The sequence below is a fragment of the Petromyzon marinus genome, chromosome 56 (genome assembly GCF_048934315.1).
Source record: "Petromyzon marinus isolate PM22_M1 ecotype Great Lakes invasive population chromosome 56, UKy_Petmar_22M1.pri1.0, whole genome shotgun sequence".
Classification (NCBI taxonomy): Eukaryota; Metazoa; Chordata; class Hyperoartia; order Petromyzontiformes; family Petromyzontidae; genus Petromyzon; species Petromyzon marinus.
The window spans coordinates 8,694,596-8,722,345 of NC_133722.1; the positions used below are offsets into that span (position 1 = coordinate 8,694,596).

The 27,750-nt window shown below is 49.3% G+C and overlaps 1 protein-coding gene and 1 long non-coding RNA gene across 3 annotated transcripts in view; one reads left to right on the forward strand and one right to left on the reverse strand.

Moving 5' to 3' along the window:
* Positions 1 to 27,750, reverse strand: part of LOC116954654 (uncharacterized) — a 45,110-nt gene that overhangs the window by 15,678 nt on the left and 1,682 nt on the right. The window contains exon 2 of one of the 2 annotated variants that reach the window (XM_076052535.1): positions 5,792 to 5,947. The exons of the other annotated variant lie outside the window; for it this stretch is intronic. The gene's annotated coding sequence lies outside the window, so the exon portion shown is untranslated. The remainder of the gene's footprint in view (positions 1 to 5,791; positions 5,948 to 27,750) is intronic. 2 annotated transcript variants of the gene reach the window in all.
* LOC116954653 (uncharacterized) overlaps positions 1 to 27,750 on the forward strand; it is a 106,803-nt gene that overhangs the window by 1,645 nt on the left and 77,408 nt on the right. The gene's annotated exons all lie outside the window — the stretch shown is intronic.

A 27,750-nucleotide genomic window follows, 5' to 3' on the forward strand; every position in this document is an offset into this window, starting at 1 on the left:
GGTGAGCGTAGTGGTGAGCGGTGAGCGGAGCGGTGAGCGGTGAGCATAGTGGTGAGCGTAGCAGTGAGCGGTGAGCGTTTCGGTGAGCGGTGAGCGTAGTGGTGAGCGGTGAGCGTAGCGGTGAGCAGTCAGCGTAGCAGTGAGTGTAGTAGTGAGCGGTGAGCGGTGAGCATAGTGGTGAGCATAGCGGTGAGTGGTGAGCATAGCTGTGAGCGTAGCAGTGAGCGGTGAGCATAGCGGTGAGTGGTCAGCGTAGCGGTGAGCGGTGAGCGTAGCGGTGAGCATAGTGGTGAGTGTAGTAGTGAGCGGTGAGCGGTGAGCATAGTGGTGAGCGTAGTGGTGAGCGGTGAGCGTAGCGGTGAGCGGTGAGCATAGTGGTGAGCGTAGTGGTGAGCGGTGAGCGTAGCGGTGAGCGGTGAGCATAGTGGTGAGCGGTGAGCATAGTGGTGAGCGGTGAGCGTAGCGGTGAGCGGTGAGCATAGTAGTGAGCGTAGCGGTGAGCGTAGCGCTGACCGCTACGATCCCGCCCACCCGAGTTTGATTCTTGCTCACGGCCACCGACATCGGTGGCAATTATCTGAGTCGGTCCTGGTCCTCCTCCCCCCCCCCTAGGTCGACTCAGCCTCAAATGCGTACCCGGTGCGGTGTGTAGTAAACATCGCCACTGGGGGAGACAAAGGCGGTCGGGCGTGGTTGCTGGCCACACCACTCCCTCGTGTGTCGCGCCGGCCTTCATAGGTGCTACTCGCCGACAGCACTTGCCCCAACAGTCTGTAACAGGCTACACGGGTGATCTTTGTCTCTGGGTGTGTGTTTTAATGTTTCGGCTCTGCTGAGCTTTAAGCGCCTTGAGAGCAGCGAGCATCGCTCCTCGTCGCTTTAATTGAAACGACTCCCCAGTTAAAGTACCAATTAACAGACGAAGAGCCCCCGTGTAGCGCCTTCGACAGACCGTGGGGGCGAGTTCTGTTAGCGAGCAGCATCCGACGAAGACCGGCACTGTGGCACGTGAGCGGGGTGGGTGTCACCGGCACCGCAACCAAACCACCTTTGTCTCTCCCGTGGCGATGTTCACTAGACACCACAGCAGGCTCCGTAGTCATTTGAGGCCGAGCCAACCTAGGGGAGGCTCAGGACCGGTTCAGAGAATCGTCACTGATGTTCGGTGGCCAGGTTCACAGCGCGAAGCGGCGTCAACCACCGCGCCACCGCTCCCCACAATAAATTAAATGCCGATTCGAAGCTTTCGTGACTGCAAGGATTCATCTTCTTTGGTTCTTTCGGTAAAGTCACGCAGAATGAGGATAAAATAATAAAATAACACGATAAAATTCTCACGACGTTTCGGCCACAACGCAAGCGGCCGTCTTCAGGTGAAAGGTACAGAACTGTCGGTGACGACGTCGTGAGAATTTTATTGTGTTATTTTTGTTATTTTATTCTCATTCTACGTGGTGACTTTACCGAAAGGACCAGAGAAGAAAATTAAATGCCATTAAACGCGCTTAGGCACACACACGCCCACCACCACCAACAACAACAAAACCATCGTCATCATTATAATTCTGCACGCAAATACAAACATGAATTCGTCTGCAAGACAGCGCATTGTGATTATTATTAGTATTAGTCACCGCAACCAAAACGAAACCGCGCAGATGTTTAAAGTACAAACCCTAAGGCGCCTTTTCATCATCATAATCATCACCATGCTTGCTCGTGTGTACGAAGTCAGCTGCGTATGCCGTATCCGCAGAGGCATTTAAATTAAGATGCAAAAGGCGCAGCGCTGCAACAGCTCCGTTTTAGCCACTGCTAAACGACAGAGAGCCGTGATGGCATCGCCTTTTAAACTAAACTATCAACAAAACATTTTTTTTTATTCACCTGGTAGGGCTCATCTGAGCTATACGGATCGTTTTTTCAGAATCGACCTGGCTAGCACAAATGATAGCTCAACGAAGTGGGCTCATCATCATCATCATCGTGTGGATATTTATAACAGCCGAATGCTCTCAACTCGTGACGTTGATTCTCAGTGTGGAGGGAAAGACCGGAGGACCCGGAGTAAAATCCACGCGACTATAGAGAGAGAGAGACACGCAGACTCCAAAAATACAGCAGCAGGCGTCAGTCGGGATGAAACCCGCGAACTCCGGTATACCAGGCGAGGTAGTTAACATCTCCTAGCCACCGTGATGATGATGAGAGAGAGAGAGACACGCAGACTCCAAAAATACAGCAGCAGGCGTCAGAGTCGGGATCAAACCCACGAACTCCTGTATACCAGGCGAGGTAGTTAACATCTCCTAGCCACCGTGATGATGATGAGAGAGAGATAGACACGCAGACTCCACATATACAGCAGGCGTCAGGGTCGGGATCGAATCCACGACCTCCTGTATACGAGGCGAGGTAGTTAACATCTTTCTACCGTGAACATCATGCCTTACTCTATTTGAGACCAAAACAGGGTTACTTCTTTACAATTCTGGCACGTCGCCCGATGAAACGGGCTGTTGTTGTTGTGATCACCAGCATAACGTCACGCTACTCAAATTGTCAATATTGTAGTGGGTTTACTCTCCAACACACCGGTGTGCTGAACCGGTAACTCATTGCCACGTTTGTTGTTCTCTTAACGTGACAGACCTTTACCAATCGGCTGTCGAGCGGTGGCGGAGTTCAACGACGCATTCATATTTATGCGATCCAATACACAAAAAAAATAATTTAACGTGGATAAACATTGGTCGCTTAAGCAGACTACGACTACCCCGCTAAGCTACAGAGATCTCTGCACTCGCCCTCCTCTACACACAGAGACAATTAGAGAGTATTTGGCCTACTTGTTCACGCTGGGCTGGACGTCGCGGATTCTGGTGGGAGACGCCAACATCTTAACCCCACCAACGCGACCTGGCCCATCGACTCACATTGTAAATGTTGCGCAGTGCTGAACTGGTAACTAATTGGCACGTGTGTTTTTCTTCGTTTACGTGACAAACCTTTGCTAATTGGCTGATGGGTGGTGGAGGGTTTAACGACGTATTTATGTTTAAGCTATCTGACCCTCCCCCCCCCCCCCCCCCCACAAAAAAACCCCTTCGATTACGGATAATATGGGTCGCGAAAGCCTTGAACTACAGAAACCTCCACACTCGCCCTCCTCTACACAGAGCGATAGAGAGAGAGAGAGACATAGGGAGACTATTTGGGCCTACATGTCCACGTCGGGCTAGACGTCATGGATTCTGGTGGGAGATGCCCACACTTTAACCCCACCAACGCGTCCAACAACGGGGCGGGCGAGGATTTTTTCGTTGAGAAAAACATCATTCCAATGATTTCAACTGCCGCGCCTGGAGGTCGGGTCGAGCGATCAACCTCTGCGTTTTGCGCCGAGCGTCACACGCGCCGCAGGTACCAAACAAAACAAAAAGGACAAAGGTACAGATGTCCCCGTGTAGCCTCAGCGCACATTTGGGGGCAAGTGCCGTTCGCTCGCAGCACCCAAACGTATCGCGCCTTTCCAGACCGATCAGCATCATCCGGCAAGCAAAGCCTCTGCTGATGAGACCCCGGAAATGTCGAACCAGGTCCGGAGTTTATTTTATTCTTTTCTCTCTCTCTCTGGCTTGCATTGCGCAAACAAACGAATGCCGCCTAATTACGAATTTAGTCTGCAATGGCAAAATATATTTACTTTCAAATAAATTAACCGTTCGATGGACTTTATACATAGATACGGTATTTATTGTTTGCATGGGCACGGACTCAGCATGGAGTCCTGCTGCCACTGCTCGTCGCTATGGACTCTTGTGACGTCACAATCAAAACTCCATGGCAACGCACACGTGTGTGTGTGTGTGTTGCGTGTGCTACGTGTTTGAAGGCTGATTCGGAGGGTGGGGAGAGGCAAGTGCTTGGTTAGCGAGCGCCTATTAAACAAGCGCACGCGCGCAATAAGTAAACCACCACGTGAGGCTGTCGTGGTGCTGCCGTTCGCGAGCAGCAGAGCGAGCCCCCCGCTCGAAACGCTCCCCGAGAGTGCACGCGTTCAGCGTTCAAAACACGCAAAAGCGGCAAAAAAGCTTTCCCCCCCCCCGTAAATGACGTAGTCGCGATGCCAAAGTTTACTTTGTGTGTTTTTTTTTCTGAGAGATACGAAGCAGCGCACACCACCGCTCCTACGCACGCCAAGCGGCGGAATGGCCGGACAAATGGGCGAGGGTACGCCGGAGCGCTGATGTTCCTCTGTGCCGCTCAGCTGCGCGGCTCGTGAAAGTGGTTCGCTCGGGAACCGCGTTATAACGGGGCGCGTTCCGCGTTATAACGGGGTGGGCGTCTCGCGTTATAATGGGGTGGGCGTCTTGCGTTATAATGGGGTGTGTGTCCCGCGTTATATTGGGGTGTGCGTTAAACATTATCATGGGGTGTGCGTTCCACGTTATAACGGGGTGTGTGTTCCACGTTATAACGGGGTGTGTGTTCCACATTATCATGGGGTGTGTGTTCCACATTATCATGGGGTGTGTGTTCCACGTTTTAGTGGGGTGTGTGTTCCACGTTATAACGGGGTGTGTGTTCCACATTATCATGGGGTGTGTGTTCCACATTATCATGGGGTGTGTGTTCCACGTTTTAGTGGGGTGTGTGTTCCACGTTATACAGGGGTGTGTGTTCCACGTTATAACGGGGTGTGTGTTCCACATTATCATGGGGTGTGTGTTCCACGTTATCATGGGGTGTGTGTTCCACGTTATAACGGGGTGTGTGTTCCACATTATCATGGGGTGTGTGTTCCACGTTATAACGGGGTGTGTGTTCCACATTATCATGGGGTGTGTGTTCCACGTTATAACGGGGTGTGTGTTCCACATTATCATGGGGTGTGTGTTCCACATTATAACGGGGTGTGTGTTCCACGTTATAACGGGGTGTGTGTTCCACGTTATAACGGGGTGTGTGTTCCACGTTATAACGGGGTGTGTGTCCCACGTTATAACGGGGTGTGTGTTACACATTATCATGGGGTGTGTGTTCCACATTATAACGGGGTGTGTGTTCCACGTTATTTTGGGGTGTGTGTCCCACGTTATAACGGGGTGTGTGTTACACATTATCATGGGGTGTGTGTTCCACATTATAACGGGGTGTGTGTTCCACGTTATAATGGGGTGTGTGTTCCACGTTATAACGGGGTGTGTGTTCCACGTTATTTTGGGGTGTGCGTTCCACGTTATAACGGGGTGTGTGTTACACATTATAATGGGGTGTGCGTTCCACGTTATATTGGGGCGCGTTCCACGTTATAACGGGACTCGTCCCGCGTTATAATGGGGTGGGCGTCTCGCGTTATAACGGGGTGGGCGTCTCGCGTTATAACAGGGTGGGCGTCTCGCGTTATAACGGGGTGGGCGTCTCGCGTTATAACAGGGTGGGTGTCTCGCGTTATAACGGGGTGGGCGTCTCGCGTTATAACAGGGTGGGTGTCTCGCGTTATAACGGGGTGGGCGTCTCGCGTTATAACGGGGTGGGCGTCTCGCGTTATGCGAGAAATAGTTCCCTGACGGAAGAACCGCGTGATAGCTAAAACGCGTCGTAGTGTGAACGCCGCCACGCGTTAAGAGAGGACTTTTAATTAAGGCAGTGGTGAGCACCACGCCCGGCCGCCTTTGTCTCTCCCTCTCCCTCCACGCCCCCCGCCCCTGTCCGCCCCGCAGCGCCCCCCCCCACCCCGCTCCTTTCAGTAGCCGACGTTTTACACACCACCCCAAGAGGCACTCACCGAAGTCAGAATCGATACTCGGCGGAAAGACGGAGGCTAGGGAGGACCGGCTCAGGTGCCCGCCGCTCGATCTTCTTGATGGCCTCGGCCGGGAATCGAACTGGGGTGCGTGGCCGCGGTTTCGGAGTGCGCCTTTGCTACTGCTGTGTGCGTGGCCTGCCGAAGCAATGAGAGCGACAGAGAGACAGAGAGACCATGGGAGGGACGTTTCGTCCCCATTCTCAGTGAACTACAGTCGTGTTCTTGTGAGTACATTGACGACAGTACATATATACACAGTATATAGACAGTATATGTTGTATATATACTGTCTATATACTGTATATATATAGTACACGTAAGTGGTGGCGTGTCTCAAAGGTTGGTAGCTCATCCGCAGTGGTTCGTGGGTTCGATCTCAGGGGCAGCCCTGGTTAATACTGCCCTGGCCTGCCTTAATAGGTGCTCGCTAACAGCACTTGCCCCAAGAGTCTGCTTGAGGCCTATACAGAGCGGGGGTGGGGGGGGGGGGGTATTTGTCCTTGTCTTTGCATATGAGGTACACACACACCTAGTCCCGAGTGCACGTAGCCTGGCACAAGCGTCGCGGTGACGTCACCGCCATTTCGTGGCCCAATGAATGGCTGCTGTTGTTGTTGTGTTTGTATTGTGGGCGTGTGTAGTTTGCATGCGTTGTGCGGTGTGTAGTGTGTGTATAAGTGTGTTGAATATATGTGTGTATGTATGCATGCATGTGTATTTTATATCGTATGTGTGCGCGTGTGTGTATGTATGTGCGTGTGTGTATGTACGTGTGTATGTATGTGTGCGCGTGTGTGTATGTATGTGCGTGTGTGTATGTACGTGTGTATGTATGTGTACGCGTGTGTGTATGTATGTGCGTGTGTGTATGTACGTGGGGAGCGGTAGTGTAGCGGTTAGCGCTACGCTGCGCTACGAACCCGGCGACCCGAGTTTGAGTGCCGCTCACGGCCAACGCCAGCGACGATTATCTGAACAGGTCCTGGGCCTCCCCTAGGTCGACTCAGCCTCAAATGAGTACTCGGCGTGGTGCGTAAAAAGCAACCGCTGGGGAGACAAAGGCGGCCGGGCGTGGCGCTGGCCACCGGCCCACCCATTCGTGTGCCTTTTGCCGGCCTTCACAGACGCTGCTAACTCGCTAACAGCACTTGCCCCAGCAGCCTGCCGAAGGCTATACGGGGGATCTTCGTCTTTTGTACGGAGTCCATCTTTAAGTGATTGTAAATCAACTCCTAAACACTTAAAATAACTTGCTACAACTTATTATAACGCACACGCAGAACGCTCAACAACTTTCTTCGGAGTCAACTCGTGTACAGCGCGGTGCTTTCGCGGCAAATTCGACTTTCGTGACTGCAGGAATTCATATCCTTTGGTTCTTTCGGCAAAGTCACGTAGATAGAAAATAAAACGAAAAATAAAAAAATAAAATTAAAAGTGAAAAAAACCCACGACGTTTCGGTCGCAACACGAGCGGTCTTCATCAGGCGGAGATAAAAAAAACAGAGACCGCTTGTATTGCGATCGAAACTTAGTGGGTATATTTTTATTTTATTTTATTTATTTTATTTTTCATTTTCCATCTACTTGACTTCACCGAAAGAACCAAAGAATATGCGTACATGGTGTAAAAGTGTAGAATTATACTTTCCCAAAGCGACTTTGGGAAATGCTCTTCTTTACGTATTACTAGCTGTACTACCCGGCTTCGCCAGGGACTTGGATCCACCACGCCCGGCCGCCTTTGTCTCCCCAGTGGCGATGTTCACACACCACAGCAGTTAGTCGTTTGAGGCTGAGTCGACCTAGGGGAGGCCCAAGACCGGTTCAAATAATCGTCACCGGTGGTGGCCGTGAGCGGGAATTGAACTCGGGTGGCCAGGTTCGTAGCGCGGCGTAGCGCTAACCACTACACCCACCGCTCCCCCCACACACACACACAGACACACACACAGATACACACACACAGACACACACTCAGATACACACACAGATACACACACAGACACACACTCAGATACACACACACAGACACGCACACAGACACACACTCAGATACACAGACACACACACAGATACACACACACAGACACACACTCAGATACACACACACACACTCAGATACACACACAGATACACACACAGATACACACACAGATACACACACACAGACACACACTCAGATACATACACAGATACACACACACACAGACACACACTCAGATACACACACACAGACACACACACAGACACACACTCAGATACACACACACTCAGATACACACACACACACAGATACACACACAGATACACACACACTCAGATACATACACAGATACACACACACAGACACACACACAGACAGCGCGCTCACCGCTACACTACAATGCGTTACCCTTCCACATGCGCGGGTCACGTGACAGATTTGACGTCACAGCTCACTTGCCGTGCTAAAAAAATAGATGCATTAATGAGCTCCCCCCCCAAAAAAATACAAAAGTGTATTTTTATAATTTTAGGATGGTGTACAGTCTGGAAAGTACCCACATGGCAAATTTCCAGTTAGTTGCATGTCGGGAAGTACGCTCAACATTTTGAACAGACACATAATCACAACTTTGCCTTTTATATATATGGAGATTAACCAGCATATTCACACACACACACACGGCGACCCATTTACAGACACCCCACGGACTTTAGCCAATCCCCGCTCTAACTTTCTTACCAACGGGCGCATGAACATATATATACATTGTGCACGAGGTGTTTCCTTTCGCAACATCTCCCCACCTTCATTTATCGAGACTGAAGGAGGGAGCTGTTGCCAGCGGTGCTTTGAAATCACTGAACGCCGTCCGTGAGGTTAACAGCGTCAGCGGGCAATGTTTGCCGAGGCGTTCATGAACGGGTCGCCACGTGTGCAAAAAGACGTCGGATAACGAGGGGATCCTTTCTGCGCCATGTTTTTTTTTTGGGGGGGAGGGGGGGGTGGGAGAGACAAAGGCGGCCCGGCGTGGCTCTTGGCCACCCATCCTCTGGTGTATCCGTGCCGGCTTTCATAGGTGCTCGCTAACAGCACTTGCCCCACAGGCCTGTTAAGGCGGGTTTCGACGTTTAGTGTCTCATCATCGGCAGTCGGGCTTTGCTTGAACCAAAGCGGGTGAACGGGCAGTTGTTTATAATAACGGTTTTTGGGTTAGATCGCGTTTATTTATAAATGTGTCGTAACCCTCCACCACCCGACGCGGCCAATCAGCAAAAAAAGTGTCACGTTGACAAAAGACAAATAATTCACTACTTTAGCCCACCGGTGTGTTGAAGAGTGAATCCACATTTACAGTTTGAGTACGACGTTTCGCCAGAATGGTAAAGCCCTCGCTTGCTCCCGGTTTTATATAGAGCAGCAGGGTGACGTCATCACTTAACTCAACACACCGGTGGGCTAAAGTAGTGAATTATTTGTCTTTTGTCAACGTGACACTTTTTTTGCTGATTGGCCGCGTCGGGTGGTGGAGGGTTACGACACATTTATAAATAAACGCGATCTAACCCAAAAACCGTTATTATGAATAATATTGGTCGCGAAAGCCTACGTGTTAAACGGGCAGTTGTTTGTAGACACGGACCGATTTTGACGTGAAGTGTCTCATCAGCAGCATCGCTTGAACCCAATGCTGGTGAACTATACCAGACAAGGCATGTGTGGGTCCTCCATCCGAGCAACTCTATCGCTTTTTTTTTTATTTTGCGAAAAAAACTTAGTTAAAAAATACACACACACACAATAAATATTGTTATATTAACGGATTAAAATACAAAAACACGTGTGTATATATATATACTGTAGATCACAAGATCTGACGTTGTAAACCAAATACAAACGTTGTCTTAATGATCACAGACCCGGCTATATTTATTGGTTCTTTCTGTAACTTTACCGAAAGAACCAAGAATATGAATCACTGCAGTCACGAAAGCTTTAAATCAATATTTAAATTCGGCTATATTTGTGCGTTTTTGGCTGTCTAGTTCGACACCACTATTGCTAAACTATATACTTTAAAAAAAAAAACCTCAGCTAAATTCGACAATAGCTCTGTGTTTCGCCCTTTAAATAACCACCCCCCGCCAAATAATAATAATAGACGACGTTTCGGGCAACGACCCTTCCCCAAAGCACAATTGTAATAAGTGCATCAATCGCTCGGACTCCATCTGTGTCGTATATCCGATGCGCGTGTGTGCACTGCGCTTGTGTTGTTGCACACCAACATGTACACGTTTGCGTGTGAGCGTTAGCGTGTGTGCGTGTGTGTGTTGTGGGGGCGGGGGAGGAGGAGCGGTGGCGCAGTGGTTGGCGCACTGCGCAACGAACCCGTCCAACCGAGTTCGATTCCCGATCGCGGCCAAGTGAAAGCAGTCGCGCCGTGCGCTAATCCCTGCGCCACCGCTCCTTGAACACACACACACACAGCCACACCAGCTCCTCACGCACAAAGACAAAGATCCCCCGTATAGCCTGTGACAGACTGTTGGGGCAAGTGCTGTTAGCGAGCAGCACCTATGAAGGCCGGCACGGCACACGAGGAGGTTGGTGGCCAGCACCACGCCCGGCCACCAGGTACTCATTTGAGGCTGAGTCGACCTAGGAGAGGCCCAGGACCAGTTTGGATAATCGTCGATGGTGTTGGCCGTGAGCGGGAATCGAACTCTGCTCGCCGGGTTCGTAGCGCAGTTTCGCTAACCCGCTACTACACCACCACTCCCCACATACTCACTCGTGTGTATTTATGTGTGTATATATAGTTTAACAACAGTGAATATTTGAGCAGTTCCTGGACCTCCGCTAGGTCGACTCAGCCTCAAACGAGTAGCCCGTGCGGTGTGTAGTAAACATCGCTACTGGGGAGACAAAGGCGGCCGGGCGTGGTGCTGGCCACCCACCCCCTCGTGTGCCGTGCCGGCCTTCATAGGTGCTGCTCGCTAACAGCACTTGCCCCAACAGTCTGTTAAGGCAATGCCAGAGGGGGGATCTTTGTCTTTTGTGTGCGTATATATAGCTAAAATAATATATCACTATTCCGTACAAACAACAAAAACAAAGACGAAGATCCCCCGTGTAGCCTTAGACTATAGGGGCAAGTGCTGTTAGCGAGTAGCACCTATGATGGCCGGCAAGGCACACGAGGGGTGGGTGACCAGCAACTATTCTGTACAGGCTCATACATACACACACACATACACACATATACACACATACATACACACATACACACATACATACACACATAAACACACATACATACACACATACACACATACATACACACATACACACATAAACACACACACATACACACATACATACACACATGCACACATAAACACGCACATACATACACACATACACACATACATACACACACATACACACATAAACACATATACACACATACATACACACATACACACATACATACACATACACACACACATACACACATACACACATACATACACACATGCACACATACACACATACACACATACATACACACACATATACACATATACATACACGCATACATACACGCACACACACATACACACACATACACACATATACACACATACATACACACATACATATAAACACACACATACATACACACATACATATAAACACACACATACATACAAAGACAAAGATCATACACACATATACACACATACACACATATACACACATACACACATACATACATACACACATACATACACACACATACACACACATACACATTGTATGCGTGCATATTGTGCGCATATTGCTGCAGCTCACACAAACACACACGCACGCGTTATTTATATTTACCAAACAACAATGCAACTGTCGTCTTTGCAGTAAAAAAAAGTTATTCTATGTTTTAAATAGGCGACGTTTCGGGCAATGACCCTGACTTCACAGCACTTGCCCCCGACGGTATGTTCAGGCTATAGAGGTTAAGTGGGCACCTTTGCCTGTGGAGTGGAGTGAGCGGAGTCCATCTCCCCGTGCCTCTCTCTCTCTGCCTTTCTCTCTCTCTCTTTCCTCGGTGGCGTCGAGGGGTTTTTCGTCTCTCTGATTTACGTCTTAACGAAAACAAAGGCAGTATAAGCTTGAGCCTTTCGACGTGGCTGGGGCGTGTGGGTGGGATAGTTGTGGGTGGTGTGAGTTGGTCGGCGGCGGTGGTGGTGGTGGGTGGGGGGTGTAACGTCGACATGAGAAGCGCGTGGGTGGCTGAGCGCTAATGGGGAGACAAAGGCGGCCGGGCGTGGTGTTCACCCACCCACGCCTCGTGCGCCGTGCTGGCCTTGATAGCTGCTGCCACTCGCTAAGGGCACTTGCCCCAAACCCCACTGTCGAAGGCTACACGGGGGAGCTTTGTCTCTAGCTAGCTCGCGTCGACATGGGGAGCGCGTGGGTGGGAGGCCCGGCCTGGGAATGGCTGAGTCAGCAACTCTTCCTCCTCCTCCTCCTCGTCTGTCACATCATCATCATCGTCGTCGTCGTCGTGCGCAGTCCACTGCGTTTCATTCCAGCCGGAATTATAGTTGGCACGATGACTCCACCTCGCCTCATTATGTACTCGGGCTGCTGCTGCGGTGTGTGTGGTGGTGGTGTGTGTGGTGCGTGTGGTGTGTGTGGTGCGTGTGGTGTGTGTGGTGGTGGTGTGTGTGGTGCGTGTGGTGTGTGTGGTGGTGGTGTGTGTGGTGGTGGTGTGTGTGTGTGGTGCGTGTGGTGTGTGTGGTGCGTGTGTGCGTGTGTGTGTGGTGTGTGTGTAGGGTGTGTGTGTGGTGGTGGTGCGTGCGTGTGGTGTGTGTGTGGTGCGTGTGTGTGGTGTGTGTGTGTGTAGGGTGTGTGTGTGGTGGTGGTGCGTGCGTGTGGTGTGTGTGTGGTGATGGTGTGTGTGTGGTGGTGGTGTGTGCGTGTGGTGTGTGTGTGGTGTGTGTGTGGTGTGTGTGGTGATGGTGTGTGTGTGGTGGTGGTGTGTGCGTGTGGTGTGTGTGTGGTGTGTGTGTGGTGTGTGTGTGTGATGGTGTGTGTGTGTGTGGTGTGTGTGATTGGTGTGTGTGGTGGTGGTGTGTGGTGTGGTGTGTGTGTGGTGTGTGTGATTGGTGTGTGTGGTGGTGTGATTGGTGTGTGTAGTGGTGGTGTGTGTGGTGTGTGATGGTGGTGTGTGTGGTGTGTGATGGTGTGTAATGGTGGTGTGTATGGTGTGTGATGGGGTGTGATGGTGGTGTGTGTGGTGTGTGATGGTGGTGTGTGTGGTGTGTGGTGATGTTGTGTGTAGTGTGTGATGGTGGTGTATGTGGTGTGTGATGGTGGTGTGTGTGGTCTGTGATGGTGGTGTGTGTGGTGTGTGTGTGTTGTGTGACGATGGTGTGTGATGGTGGTGTGTGTGGTGTATGTGTTGTGTGATGGTGGTGTGTGTGTTGTGTGATGGTGGTGTGTGTGGTGTATGTGTTGTGTGATGGTGGTGTGTGTGTTGTGTGATGGTGGTGTGTGTGGTGTATGTGTTGTGTGATGGTGGTGTGTGTGTTGTGTGATGGTGGTGTGTGTGGTGTATGTGTTGTGTGATGGTGGTGTGTGTGTTGTGTGATGGTGGTGTGTGTGGTGTATGTGTTGTGTGATGGTGGTGTGTGTGTTGTGTGATGGTGGTGTGTGTGGTGTATGTGTTGTGTGATGGTGGTGTGTGTGTTGTGTGATGGTGGTGTGTGTGGTGTAGATCGTTGCTTCGGCCCACCAGAAGTAGCTGCTGTTACTATTACAACTCTTCCTGCTCCTGCAAATGCAGCAGATACTTGCCAATACGACTCCTGTTGCTACTACAACTCCTATTGCTACTACTGCTCTTGCTATTGCTACTGTTGCTACGACTGCTGTTGCTACTGCTGTTGTTGCTACTGCTGCTGTTGCTAATACTACTACTACCACTGCTGTTGCTCCTACTGTTGTTGCTACTGCTGCTGTTGCTAATACTACTATTACAACTGCTGTTGCTCCTACTGTTGTTGCTACTACTGCTGTTGCTACTACTACTGCTGTTGCTACTGCTTCTACGACTGCTGTTGCTACTGCTGCTGTTGCTGCTACTGCTGTTGCTACTACTCCTGTTGCTACTGCTACGACTGCTGTTGCTACTACTCATGTTGCTACTACTTCTACGACTGCTGTTGCTCTGACTGCTGTTGCTGCTACTCCTGTTGCTACTGCTTCTACGACTGCTGTTGCTCCGACTGCTGTTGCTACGACTGCTGTTGCTGCCGCTGCTGTTGCTGCTGCTGCAAGCACCGTTGCCCGTTCTCTGTTCGCGTTTCAATTCGCATTCGTTTCTCGCGCAACTTGGCCAGCACCACGCCCGGCCGCCTTTGTCTCTCCCCAATGGCGATGTTCACTGCACACCGCTCAAGGTAGTCATTTAAGGCTGAGTAGACCTAGGGAAGGCCCAGGAGCGGTTCACGGATCACAGTCACTCCTCGTGCTGGTGGTGGCCGCGAGTGGGAAATCGAACTCGGGTCGCCGGGCTTGGTATAGCGGAGTGCGCTAACCGCTGCGCCACCGCTCCCAACTCGTTCACGGCACCCCCCCCATCTCCCACCCCGCCACCCCTCCCCTATCGCACCGTACGAGATGGGTTTAATGACCGCAACGATTGCTCTTTTCAGTTTTAACGCACGAGTTTGGACCACTGCTGGAGTGCTGAGTGATGTGATATTTCGTTCGGATGTCCTAGAAGGGCTAGTTGCTCAAGTGAATTTTGGTGATGTTCTGGGAGGGATAGAGTGGCCGGTGTGAATTCTAGTGATGTTCTAGAAGGGCTAGTTGCTCATGTGAATGCTAGTGATCTTCTAGAAGGTTCAGAGTGGCCCACGTGAATTCTAGTGATGTTCTAGAAGGTTCAAAGTGGCCCACGTGAATTCTAGTGATGTACTAGAAGGTGCAGGTGGCCCACGTGAATTCTAGTGATGTTCTAGAAGGTTCAGAGTGGCCCACGTGAATTCTAGTGATGTTCTAGAAGGTTCAAAGTGGCCCACGTGAATTCTAGTGATGTTCTAGAAGGTTCAGAGTGGCCCACGTGAATTCTAGTGATGTTCTAGAAGGTTCAAAGTGGCCCACGTGAATTCTAGTGATGTTCTGGAAGGTTCAGGTGGCCCACGTGAATTCTAGTGATGTTCTAGAAGGTTCAGAGTGGCCCACGTGAATTCTAGTGATGTTCTGGAAGGTTCAGAGTGGCCCACGTGAATTCTAGTGATGTACTAGAAGGTTCAGAGTGGCCCACGTGAATTCTAGTGATGTTCTGGAAGGTTCAGAGTGGTCCACGTGAATTCAAGTGATGTGTTAGAATGGCCATGGAGCTCACATTGTAGAGCATAATCATGATTGAGTTATGAAAACACTACGTTCTTGTCGATGTGTGTGCATCTATACGTATGCATCTCTGTGTGTATCTCTATGAGTTGTGGGGAGGAGTAGTGCAGCGGTTAGCTACGCTGTTTTACAAACCCGGCGACCCGAGATCGATTCCCTTCAACGGCCAACAGGTGTGGCGATTATCTGAACCGGTCTTGGGCCTCCCCTAAGTCAACTCGGCCTCAAATTAATACCCTTTGCCGTGTGTAAACATCGCCACTGGGCAGACAAAAGCGGTCGGGCGTGGTGCTGGCCACCCACCCCCTCGTGTGCCCGTCCGGGCTTTCAGAAGTGCTGCTACTCGCTAACAGCACTTGCCCCTACAGTCTGTTAAGGCTATACGGGAGGGGGAATCTTTGTCTTTGTAGTTATCTGTATGTATCTTGATGTATGTAAGCGTGTATGCATTTGCTATATCTACATCTCCACGTGATTCTGTGTGTATCTCTATAGCTCTGTGTGCTCGCTGTATCTCCACGTGATTCTGTGTGTATCTCAATGGCTTTGTGTGATCGCTACATCTCCACGTGATTCTGTGTATCTCTATAGCTATGTATGTTCGCTATATATCCACGTGGTTCTGTGTGTATCTCTATAGCTCTGTGTGTTCGCTGTATCTCCACGTGATTCTGTGTGTATCTCTATAGCTCTGTGTATTCGCTGTATCTCCACGTGATTCTGTGTGTATCTCTATAGCTATGTGTGTTCGCTGTATCTCCACGTGATTCTGTGTGTATCTCTATAGCTCTGTGTGATCGCTACATCTCCACGTGATTCTGTGTATCTCTATAGCTATGTATGTTCGCTACATCTCCACGTGATTCTGTGTATCTCTATAGCTCTGTGTGTTCGCTGTATCTCCGCGTTATTCTGTGTGTATCTCTATAGCTCTGTGTGTTCGCTGTATCTCCACGTGATTCTGTGTGTATCTCTATAGCTCTGTGTGTTCGCTGTATCTCCACGTGATTCTGTGTGTATCTCTATAGCTCTGTGTGATCGCTACATCTCCACGTGATTCTGTGTATCTCTATAGCTATGTATGTTCGCTACATCTCCACGTGATTCTGTGTATCTCTATAGCTCTGTGTATTCGCTGTATCTCCGCGTGATTCTGTGTGTATCTCTATAGCTCTGTGTGTTCGCTGTATCTCCACGTGATTCTGTGTGCATCTCTATAGCTCTGTGTGTTCGCTATATCTATTACTCCACGTGATTCTGTGTGTATCTCTATAGCTCTGTGTTCGCTATATCTCCGCGTTATTCTGTGTGTATCTCTATAGCTCTGTGTGTTCGCTACATCTCCACGTGATTCTGTGTGTATCTCCATAGCTCTGTGTGTTCGCTACATCTCCACGTGATTCTGTGTGCATCTCTATTGCTCTGTGTGTTCGCTATCTCTCCGAATGATTCTGTGTGTATCTCTATAGCTCTGTGTGTTCGCCATATCTCCATGTGATTCTGTGTGTATCTCTATAGCTCTGTGTGTTCGCTATATCTCCACGTGATTCTGTGTGTATCTCTATAGCTCTGTGTGTTCGCTACATCTCTGAGTGATGCTGTGTGTATCTCTATGGCTTTGTGTGATCGCTACATCTCCACATGATGCTGTGTGTATCTCTATAGCTCTGTGTGTTCGCTATCTCTCCACGTGATTCTGTGTGTATCTCTATAGCTCTGTGTGTTCGCTACATCTCCACGTGATTCTGTGTGTATCTCTATAGCTCTGTGTGTTCGCTACATCTCCACGTGATTCTGTGTGTATCTCTATTGCTCTGTGTGTTCGCTATCCCTCCGAATGATTCTGTGTGTATCTCTATAGCTCTGTGTGTTCGCTACATCTCCACGTGATTCTGTGTGTATCTCTATAGCTCTGTGTGTTCGCTATATCTCCACGTGATTCTGTGTGTATCTATATCGCTCTGTGTGTTCGCTACATCTCCACGTGATTCTGTGTGTATCTTTATAGCTCTGTGTGTTTACTACATCTCCACGTGATTCTGTGTGTATCTCTATAGCTCTGTGTGTTCGCTACATCTCCACGTGATTCTGTGTGTATCTCTATAGCTCTGTGTGTTCGCTATATCTCCACGTGATTCTGTGTGTATCTCTATAGCTATGTGTGTTCGCTACATCTCCACGTGATTCTGTGTGTATCTCTATAGCTCTGTGTGTTCGCTATATCTCCACGTGATTCTGTGTGTATCTCTATAGCTCTGTGTGTTCGCTACATCTCCGCGTGATTCTGTGTGTATCTCTATAGCTCTGTGTGTTCGCCATATCTCCACGTGATTATGTGTGTATCTCTATAGCTCTCTGTGTTCGCTATATCTCCACGTGATTCTGTGTGTATCTCTATAGCTCTGTGTGTTCGCTATATCTCTGAGTGATGCTGTGTGTATCTCTATAGCTCTGTGTGTTCGCTATCTCTCCGCGTGATTCTGTGTGTATCTCTATAGCTCTGTGTGTTCGCTATATCTCTACGTGATTATGTGTGTATCTCTATAGCTCTGTGTGTTCGCTATATCTCCATGTGATTCTATGTGTATCTCTATAGTTATTTGTGTTCGCTACATCTCCACGTGATTCTGTGTGTATCTCTATAACTCTGTGTGTTCGCTATATATGTCTACGCGTGATTCTGTGCGTGTCTCTCTTTGTCCGCGTCTCTTTGTGTGCATCTTCCGGCGAAGTTGATGTTCAGCAAATCCACTCCAGCCTCGTGCTCCTCTTTGTGAGTGCGTGTGAACGCGAGACTCTCCAAATTTCCATAAACGTCCGATTGTACACGATTGATCCGTCCGTCTCTCTCAATTAAAGATGCATACTGCTCAGTACGCAGAGTATACAATCCATTCGTTAGTACGTCGTGCGTGTGTGTGTAGCGGTAGTGGGGAGCGGTGGTGTAGCGGTTAGCGCTACGCTGCGCTACGAACCCGGCGGCCCGGGTTCGAATCCCTGCTCACGGCCAACAACCTGGTGACGATTATTTGAACCGGTCCTGGGTCTCCTCCCCGAGGTCGACTCAGCCTCAAATGAGTGCCTGGTGCGGTGTGCAGTAAACATCGCCACTGGGGAGACAAAGGCGGACGGGCGTGGTGCTGGCCACCCACTCCCTCGTGTGCCGTGCCGGCCTTCATAGGTGCTGCTCGCTAACAGCACTTGCCCCTACAGTCTGTTGGAGGCTATACTGGGGATCTTTGTCTTTGTTTGTATTTGTTAAGTCCGGACAAAGGTGTTCGCTCTCTCTACGTCTGACTGTCTGCAGAGCGATTAAAATTGCATATGAGGTTAAACGGGGAATTTAGCTTGGTGTGATTGTGTCTGTGTTTGTCTATGTGTCTGTGTGTCTATGTGTGTATGTGTGTGTGTGTGTCTGTGTCTGTGTGTGTGTGTCTATGTGTCTATGTGTGTATGTGTGTGTCTGTGTGTGTGTGTGTGTCTGTGTGTGTGTCTGTGTGTGTGTGTCTGTGTGTGTGTGTCTATGTGTGTATGTGTGTATATGTGTGTCTGTGTGTCTGTGTGTGCGTCTCATTTGATACTGAGTCGTCCAAGGGAGACAAAGGCGGCCGGGCGTGGTTCTGGTCACCCACCCCCTCGTGTGACGTTCCCGCCTTTATAGGCGCTCTTCGCTAACAGAACTTGCCCCGACAGTCTGTTTCGGCTATAGGGAGGATCTTTGTCTGTGTATATGTCTTGGTCGGGAGCGGTGGTGCAGCTGTTAGCCCTACGTTGTGCTACGAACCCGGCTACCCGAGTTCGATTCCCACTAACGGCCACCAACACCAGGGACGATTCTCTTAAACTGACTTGGGCCACCCCTGGGTCGATTCAGGATCAACTGAGTACCTGTTGCAGTGTGCAGTAAACATCGTGACGGGGGAGACAAAGGCGGCCGGGCGAGGTGCTGGCCACCCACCCCCTCGTGTGCCGTGCCGGCCTTCATAGGTGGTGCTCGCTAGCAGCACTTGCCCCAAAAGTCTGCTAAGGCTACACGGGGAACCTTTGTCTGTTTCCTCTTGTGTTTGGTGTCTTTGTCTTTGTTGGGGGAGCGGTGGTGCAGTGGTTAGCGCGCTGCGCTACGAACCCGTTGGTCCGTGTTCGATTCCCGCTCACGGCCACCAACACCAGTGGCGATAATCTGAACCGGTCCTGGGGCCTCCCCTAGGTCGACTCAGCCTCAAATGTGTATATATCACGTCAGCACAGGGGCGACAAAAGGCGATCTCGCGTGTTGCTCTCCACTCCACCCCTTCGTGTGCCGTGCCGGCCTTCGCGAATGCTACTCGCTAATGTAGCACTTGGCCCAACAGTCTGTTATGGTTTATTCGGGGGACCTTTGTCTTTTGTGTGTGTATCTGTGTGTGGTTAGCGGTGGTGTATATCGGTTAGTCCACCGCGCTGCCAATCCGCTAGCCCAAGTTACACTCACGGCCACGGCTAACATCAGTGGCGAGTGATATCCGCACATATATATATCCTGGAGCTCCTATAACAGTGGTTCTTAACTTTTAATGCAGCCTTGAATCCTAGTAACGTTCTAGAAGGGATAGCGTGGCCGATGTGAATTATGGTGATGTTCTGGAAGGGATAGATTGGCCGATGTGAATTATGGCGATGTTCTAGAAGGGATAGAGTGACCGATGTGAATTATGGTGATGTTCTAGAAGGGATAGAGTGACCGATGTGAATTATGGCGATGTTCTAGAAGGGATAGAGGGGCCGATGTGAATTATGGCGATGTTCTAGAAGGGATAGATTGGCCGATGTGAATTATGGCGATGTTCTAGAAGGGATAGATTGGCCGATGTGAATTATGGCGATGTTCTAGAAGGGATAGAGTGGCCGATGTGAATTCTAGCTCAACAACATACAATGTGAATAACTACATAGTGTTTGATGAAACAAAGTAGGTTGTAGCTTTCGGTGATTTACCTTCCAAAACAACAACAACAAATCTGTCCAAGTCTCGCACACCCCCCTGGAAAGGGGGGGGAGGGTGGTGGGGGGTAAATCCCACCACCCTGCAAAGGGGGTTCGCCTTGCACCCCCAGGTGAACGATCACTGCCCTACGAGGTCCAACACAGAGGCTGGGAGAAGGCACCAGGCGAGCCGGGCGCTGTGCTGGCAAACAAAATCCTCTCTGTTCGCCGTTACCGCCCTGCGTAAAGTTCCACTCGCCCAAATCGCACTTGCCCCGACACTCCGTGTGAGGCCATGGAGGGACGGGGGAGTCTTTGCCTTTGTGTTTGTGCAGTAGCCGTGCGACAACCATCGTTGCCTGTGTGGGGAGCGGCGGTGTAGCCCGAGTTCGATTCCCGCTCACGGATCACCAACACCAGTGAACGATTCTCTGAACCGGTCCTGGGCCTCCTCTCCTAGGTCGACTCGGCCTCAAATGAGTACCTGGTTGCGGTGTGTAGGAAACATCGCCGCTCGGGAGACAAAGGCGGCCGGGCGTGGTGCCTGGCCACCCACCCCCTCGTGTGTTTTGTGCCGGCCTTCATAGGGTGCTACTCGCTAACAGCACTTGCCCTAACAGTCTGTTAAGGCTATACGGGGGATCTTTGTATACATACATTGCAACGGCTATTTCACTATATGCTATATATATACATACAACGTATATATTTTTCTAATTTCTCTCCGATGTAATATTTAACTGGTGTCGTTTGACCATACTTCACCACTCTGGTGAGTGCGGGTTTGTGAAAGATAATGTCGGTCTGGACGGGTTTTTGTTTTATTACATTCAATTTATATTGAACCAACTAACTCAAGATTTTGTTTTATTTCACCAAGTAAGGCCCCAAATAATCTGTGTAGCTCTTGCTCACAAGCGGCCTGGTTCATTTTCAACAAACGATAGCTGAACGAAGTGGCTTGCCGTCACGTGGAAGTTGAAAGCACAAGCCAATAACTCTCAATGTATACACGGCAGTAACGCCTCCACATATGAAGTGGGTGCGCTGCTGGAGTTGGTATATCGAAGCGTCGTATGTTGAATAACTTCTAACATTCGTAACTAGGCTGATGGGTTCCCAGCCTTTGTTAATCACGAGTAACACTTCGTAACTTTCACGTTCATATTGCCAACACAGACAACTTTTTTCGTCCTCGGTAAAAATATATTTTGTGTTGTGTTGTACGGTGTAAATTGACGTGAGACAACATAATGGTGTGCTTACTCAATATTTTGCAGTACTGAAAATCGATTAATTTACAAATTATTCATCTCAAGTGCATTGATTATTTCACTTTATTTCCTGCGATGTCCGTGTAACATCATGGTAACACAATCCAAAGAACGTCATGCCCAAACTTTTGTTTGATCGAACATACGCACATCGAGTTATGTACACATATATAAGTTGCTACTGATGTTAGTCATTTCTCTGACAAGCAATGAGAAACTCAACGTTATATTTGTATCGCAGTGTGCTAACCACTGCACCACCCCTCCTCCCCCCCCCCCCCACGACAAACACACCGTACGTGTTTAGATCAACTGCATTTTACCATTCGTACAAGCGAGTCCGTGCGTACGCACGTATACATTTAAACACGTGGGAAGATTAAATCAACGACAGAACGTTGACTACGGGCCCCCAGATAATAATCATAATAATGGATCGTTCAGTCCCTCCTGTCGCACTATTTTTTTACGTCTACCTGCTCTGAAGTAGGGCCATTACCCTAAACGTCGCCTCTTTACAGACGGCATATTTGATGCTAACGTTCGTATCACCCCGATGGAGTTGTGCTCACAGACCCAACCGAATAATAATCAACAACAACAACAACAAAGGCAAAGACAAAAGGACCACCGCATCCCCTGCCATTCCGGATAGCCTCACATCGTCTGCTGGGGCAAGGGCTGTTTGCAAGCACCTCGTGAATGAAGGCCGTACTGTAGGCGACGCGGTGAATGGCCAACACCACGCTCGGCCACCGCTAACGTTTACACCACACTGATCATTTAGGGCCGAGTAAACCTAGGCGGGGCGGGAGGGAGGGATGGGGGAATGCCCAACACAATCAATACATCTTTCATCGACGAATCACTAATCACACACACACGCACACCACACGACATATATATACACACACACAATCAATACTGATCGCCGCTGTCCTGCACACACACTTACGAATATATATTATTACTAGCGGAAAAGTACCCGGCGTTGCCCGGGCGAAAAAGACAGGCACACACATCATCGACTTACACACAGACATCGACACACACACATAGAAACACATCGACTTACACGCACACAGATTATAATATGACCATCACGACCGATCGCCCGTGACGTGGGGTAGCGTTACGCGATTGTAGTGTCACAACGTAAGCCGGCTCAATCCCGTGTCGCCTAGGCAGACTGTAGGGGCAAGTGCTGTTAGCGAGTAGCAGCACCCTATGAAGGCCGGCACGGCACACGAGGGGGTGGGTGGCCAGCACCACGCCCGGCCGCCTTTGTCTCCTTCCAGTGGCGATGTTTACTACACACCGCGCCAGGTTACTCATTTGAGGCTGAGCCGACCTAGGGGAGAACCAGAACCGGCTCGGATAATCGTCACTTGGTGTGGGCCGTGAGCGGGAATCGTCCACACACGCACACAGGGCATTGCAATTAACCTTAACACCTCTTAAATACAATTCACGCACATTATATAATCTATTGTAGTGTTTGTGTGTGTGTGTGCACCGCCGCGTGTGAGTATCGTAAGGCACCATCTGTCTGTGTGAATCCGTGAGTGCCGTTCTGTAGCAAGCGGTGGTGTGGTCGGCACACAGTAAATAACTCATCATCATCATCACGCCCTCCGGGGTGGGGGGTCGATAAAGCGAGCACTGCACCACTTTGTGAAAACGTCAAAAGCCGATGCGCTACGGATCGACTCTTCCGCTTCCCACTGCCCGGCCATAGAAACGTGGAGTTTCCACCGCTGGGCCATCCATGCGAGGCGCTCACTGCGGGCTCGCTTCGCGCGCCTTTTGATTCCCCGATCGCGGCTAACATCAGTGGCTACGAGGCAACTTTTGCGAACCCGCAAAAACTGCAGTGGGGTGGTGAAGTATGGTCAAACATTTTTGTATTATTATTCTAACGATCACAATCATCGACGCGGCACGGGGAGAGAGAATTGTGCCTTGAGAATGCATTGAATTTAATAACTATTCTAAATCGTTATTATTTTAATCATATAAATAATCGTGATCGTGATCATCATCATAATCATCTACATTCCCAGTGTTTCTAATCGACGTCTCGTGTACTTATTCACGTTATAATTGTTAGGTGATTATTCACGTTATAATTAGGTCCAAACAATTGCAAATAACTAAATTATCCCTGTAAACATTTACCAGATGCTCAGCGGCTATAATTTTACGTTGTTCTACAAAGACAAAGATACCCCGTGTAGCCTATTAACAGACTATTGGGGCAAGTGCTGTTAGCGAGTAGCACCTATTAAGGCCGCGATGTGGCATACACAATATTAATATTGTACACAAAATCCAAGTTCACGTACATGTATATAAATAACACGTATATATGTATGTATATACGTGTATGTAACACGTATATACATACGTATATACACACATACACACGCATTAATCACACACTCAACAAAGACTCCCCCCGTATAGCCTTTAACGGACTATTGGGGCTGGTACATGTATATAAATAACACGTATATACACACATACACACGCATTAATCACACACTCAACAAAGACTCCCCCCGTATAGCCTTTAACGGACTATTGGGGCAAGTATATATAAATAACACGTATATACACACATACACACGCATTAATCACACACTCAACAAAGACTCCCCCCGTATAGCCTTTAACGGACTATTGGGGCAAGTATATGTATATAAATAACACGTATATACATAAATACACACGCATTAAACACACATTATATAAAGACTCCCCCCGTATAGCCTTTAACAGACTATTGGGGCAAGTATATGTATATAAACAACACGTATATACATACACACGCACGCATTAAACACACTATATAAAGACTCCCCCCGTATAGCCTTTAACAGACTGTAGGGGCAAGTGCTGTTAGCGAACAGCACCTATGAAGGCCGGCACGGCACACGAGGGGGTGGGTGGCCAGCACCAACGCCCGGCCGCCTTTGTCTCCCCGGTCATTATGTTTTACACACCGCACCAGGTACTCATTTGAGGCTGAGTCGACCTACACTCAAAGAATCACTGCACACACAACGAAGGCAAATACAAAGGGTGTCCCCCTCGCCCGTATAGCCTCAACGGAATGTTGGGGCAAGTGCTGTTCGCGAGCACTTATTAGACGCGCACACACAGATGTGTCGTGCGTGTGGTGGTTGTAGTGGTGGTGGTGTAGATAGTGAGCAGTAGTGGTTGGCGCGTTTAAGCTACGTATTGCGCAAAAGAAGTTTAACGTACATATACACGTGATTGTGGGTCTCTATGGGTCTCGATGAGTCTCTGTGGGTCTCTGTGGGTCTCTATGGGTCTATACGAGTCTCTAGATCTCTGTGGGTCTCTATGGGTCTATATGAGTCTCTGTGGGTCTCTATGGGTCTATATGAGTCTCTAGATCTCTGTGTGTCTCTATGGGTCTCTATGAGTCTCTAGATCTCTGTGTGTCTCTATGGGTCTCTATGAGTCTCTAGATCTCTGTGGGTCTCTATGGGTCTATATGAGTCTCTGGGTCTATGTGGGTCTCTATGGGTCTATATGAGTCTCTGTGGGTCTCTATGGGTCTATATGAGTCTCTAGATCTCTGTGTGTCTCTATGGGTCTCTATGAGTCTCTAGATCTCTGTGGGTCTCTATGAGTCTATATGAGTCTCTAGATCTCTGTGGGTCTCTATGGGTCTATATGAGTCTCTAGATCTCTATGGGTCTATATGAGTCTCTGGATCTCTATGGGTCTCTATGGGTCTATATGAGTCTCTGGATCTCTATGGGTCTCTATGGGTCTATATGAATCTCTGGATCTCTGTGTGTCTCTATGAGTCTATATGAGTCTCTGGGTCTATGTGGGTCTCTATGGGTCTATATGAGTCTCTAGATCTTTGTGGGCTCTATGCGTCTATATGAGTCTCTAGATCTCTATGGGTCTATATGAGTCTCTGGATCTATGTGGGTCTCTATGGTCTATATGAGTCTCTAGATCTCTGTGGGTCTCTATGGATCTATATGAGTCTCTAGATCTCTATGGGTCTATATGAGTCTCTGTGGGTCTCTATGGGTCTATATGAGTCTCTAGATCTCTGTGGGTCTCTATGGGTCTATATGAGTCTCTGGATCTCTGCGGGTCTCCATAGATCTCTGCTTTGCATGTGTTTAGTTTGTTATTATTCCACTGCACCTCCGATCATCGCGGCTGGCTACGTACGGTGCGAACGAAGTTCAACGTACACACACACACACACAGCTCCCCTCCTACGTACAGGTGTACTTGCTGTACTGCCTTCAGTGCAACAACGGAACAGGAGAGAGTTCCACACCCTTTCCGTGTGTGACCCACCAACCCTGGCTGCTACCTGCACCACCCCCGAGTGACTAGGAACTGGTAGTGGGAGGTTATATTGAGCCGTAGTCGGTAGCGGTCATCATCGGTGAGTTGTGCTCAAGGTAGTAATTAGTGAGTTGTGTTTAATAAGCAATAGCGATGCAAAGTGGTCGTGAGTAGTGTTAGTGAGCAGCAGTAGTAGTTGGTAACGATAGTAGTAGTGAGTAGTGTTAGTGAATAGTGAGTGGTAGTGAATAGTGAGTGGTAGTGAGGAGTGAGTTGGAGTGAGTTGTAGTGAGGAGTGAGTGGTAGTGAGGAGTGGTAGTGAGGAGTGAGTGGTAGTGAATAGTGAGTGGTAGTGAGTGGTAGTGAGGAGTGAGTGGTAGTGAGGAATGGTAGTGAGGAGTGAGTGGTAGTGAGGAATGGTAGTGAGGAGTGAGTGGTAGTGCGGAGTGAGTGGTAGTGAGTAGTGAGTGGTAGTGAGTAGTATTAGTGAATAGTGAGTGGTAGTGAGTAGTAGTCAGGAGTGAGTGGTAGTGAGGAGTGAGTGGTAGTGAGTAGTGAGTGGTAGTGAGTAGTATTAGTGAATAGTGAGTGGTAGTGAGTGGTATTCAGGAGTGAGTGGTTAGTGAGGAGTGAGTGGTAGTGAGGAGTGAGTGGTAGTGAATAGTGAGTGGTAGTGAGCGGGAGTGAGTGGTAGTGAGTGGTAGTGAGGAGTGAGTGGTAGTGAGTAGTATTAGTAAATAGTGAGTGGTAGTGAGTGGTAGTCAGGAGTGAGTGGTAGTGAGGAGTGAGTGGTAGTGAGGAGTGAGTGGTAGTGAGGAGTGGTAGTGTGGAGTTAGTGGTAGTGAATAGTGAGTGGTAGTGAGTGGTAGTGAGGAGTGGTAGTGAATAGTGAGTGGTAGTGAGGAGTGGTAGTGAGGAGTGAGTGGTAGTGAGGAGTGGTAGTGAGGAGCGAGTGGTAGTGAGGAGTGGTAGTGAGGAGTGAGTGGTAGTGAGGAGTGGTAGTGAATAGTGAGCGGTAGTGAGGAGTGAGTGGTAGTGAGGAGTGGTAGTGAGGAGTGAGTGGTAGTGAGGAGTGTTAGTGAGGAGTGAGTGGTAGTGAGGAGTGGTAGTGAGGAGTGAGTGGTAGTGAATAGTGAGTGGTAGTGAGGAGTGGTAGTGAGGAGTGAGTGGTTGTGAGGAGTGGTTGTGAGGAGTGGTAGTGAGGAGTGGTAGTGAGGAGTGAGTGGTAGTGCATAGTGAGTGGTAGTGAGGAGTGGTAGTGAGGAGTGAGTGGTTGTGAGGAGTGGTTGTGAGGAGTGGTAGTGAGGAGTGGTAGTGAGGAGTGAGTGGTAGTGAATAGTGAGTGGTAGTGAGGAGTGGTAGTGAGGAGTGAGTGGTTGTGAGGAGTGGTTGTGAGGAGTGGTAGTGAGGAGTGGTAGTGAGGAGTGGTAGTGAATAGTGAGTGGTAGTGAATAGTGAGGAGTGAGTGGTAGTAAATAGTGAGTGGTAGTGAGGAGTGGTAGTGAATAGTGAGTGGTAGTGAGGAGTGGTAGTGAATAGTGAGTGGTAGTGAGGAGTGGTAGTGAATAGTGAGTGGTAGTGAGGAGTGGTAGTGAGGAGTGGTAGTGAGGAGTGAGTGGTAGTGAGGAGTGGTAGTGAATAGTGAGTGGTAGTGAGGAGTGGTAGTGAATAGTGAGTGGTAGTGAGGAGTGGTAGTGAGGAGTGGTAGTGAGGAGTGAGTGGTAGTGAGGAGTGAGTGGTAGTGAATAGTGAGTGGTAGTGAGGAGTGAGTGGTAGTGAGGAGTGGTAGTGAATAGTGGTAGTGAGGAGTGGTAGTGAGGAGTGGTAGTGAGGAGTGAGTGGTAGTGAATAGTGAGTGGTAGTGAGGAGTGAGTGGTAGTGAGGAGTGGTAGTGAATAGTGGTAGTGAGGAGTGGTAGTGAGGAGTGGTAGTGAGGAGTG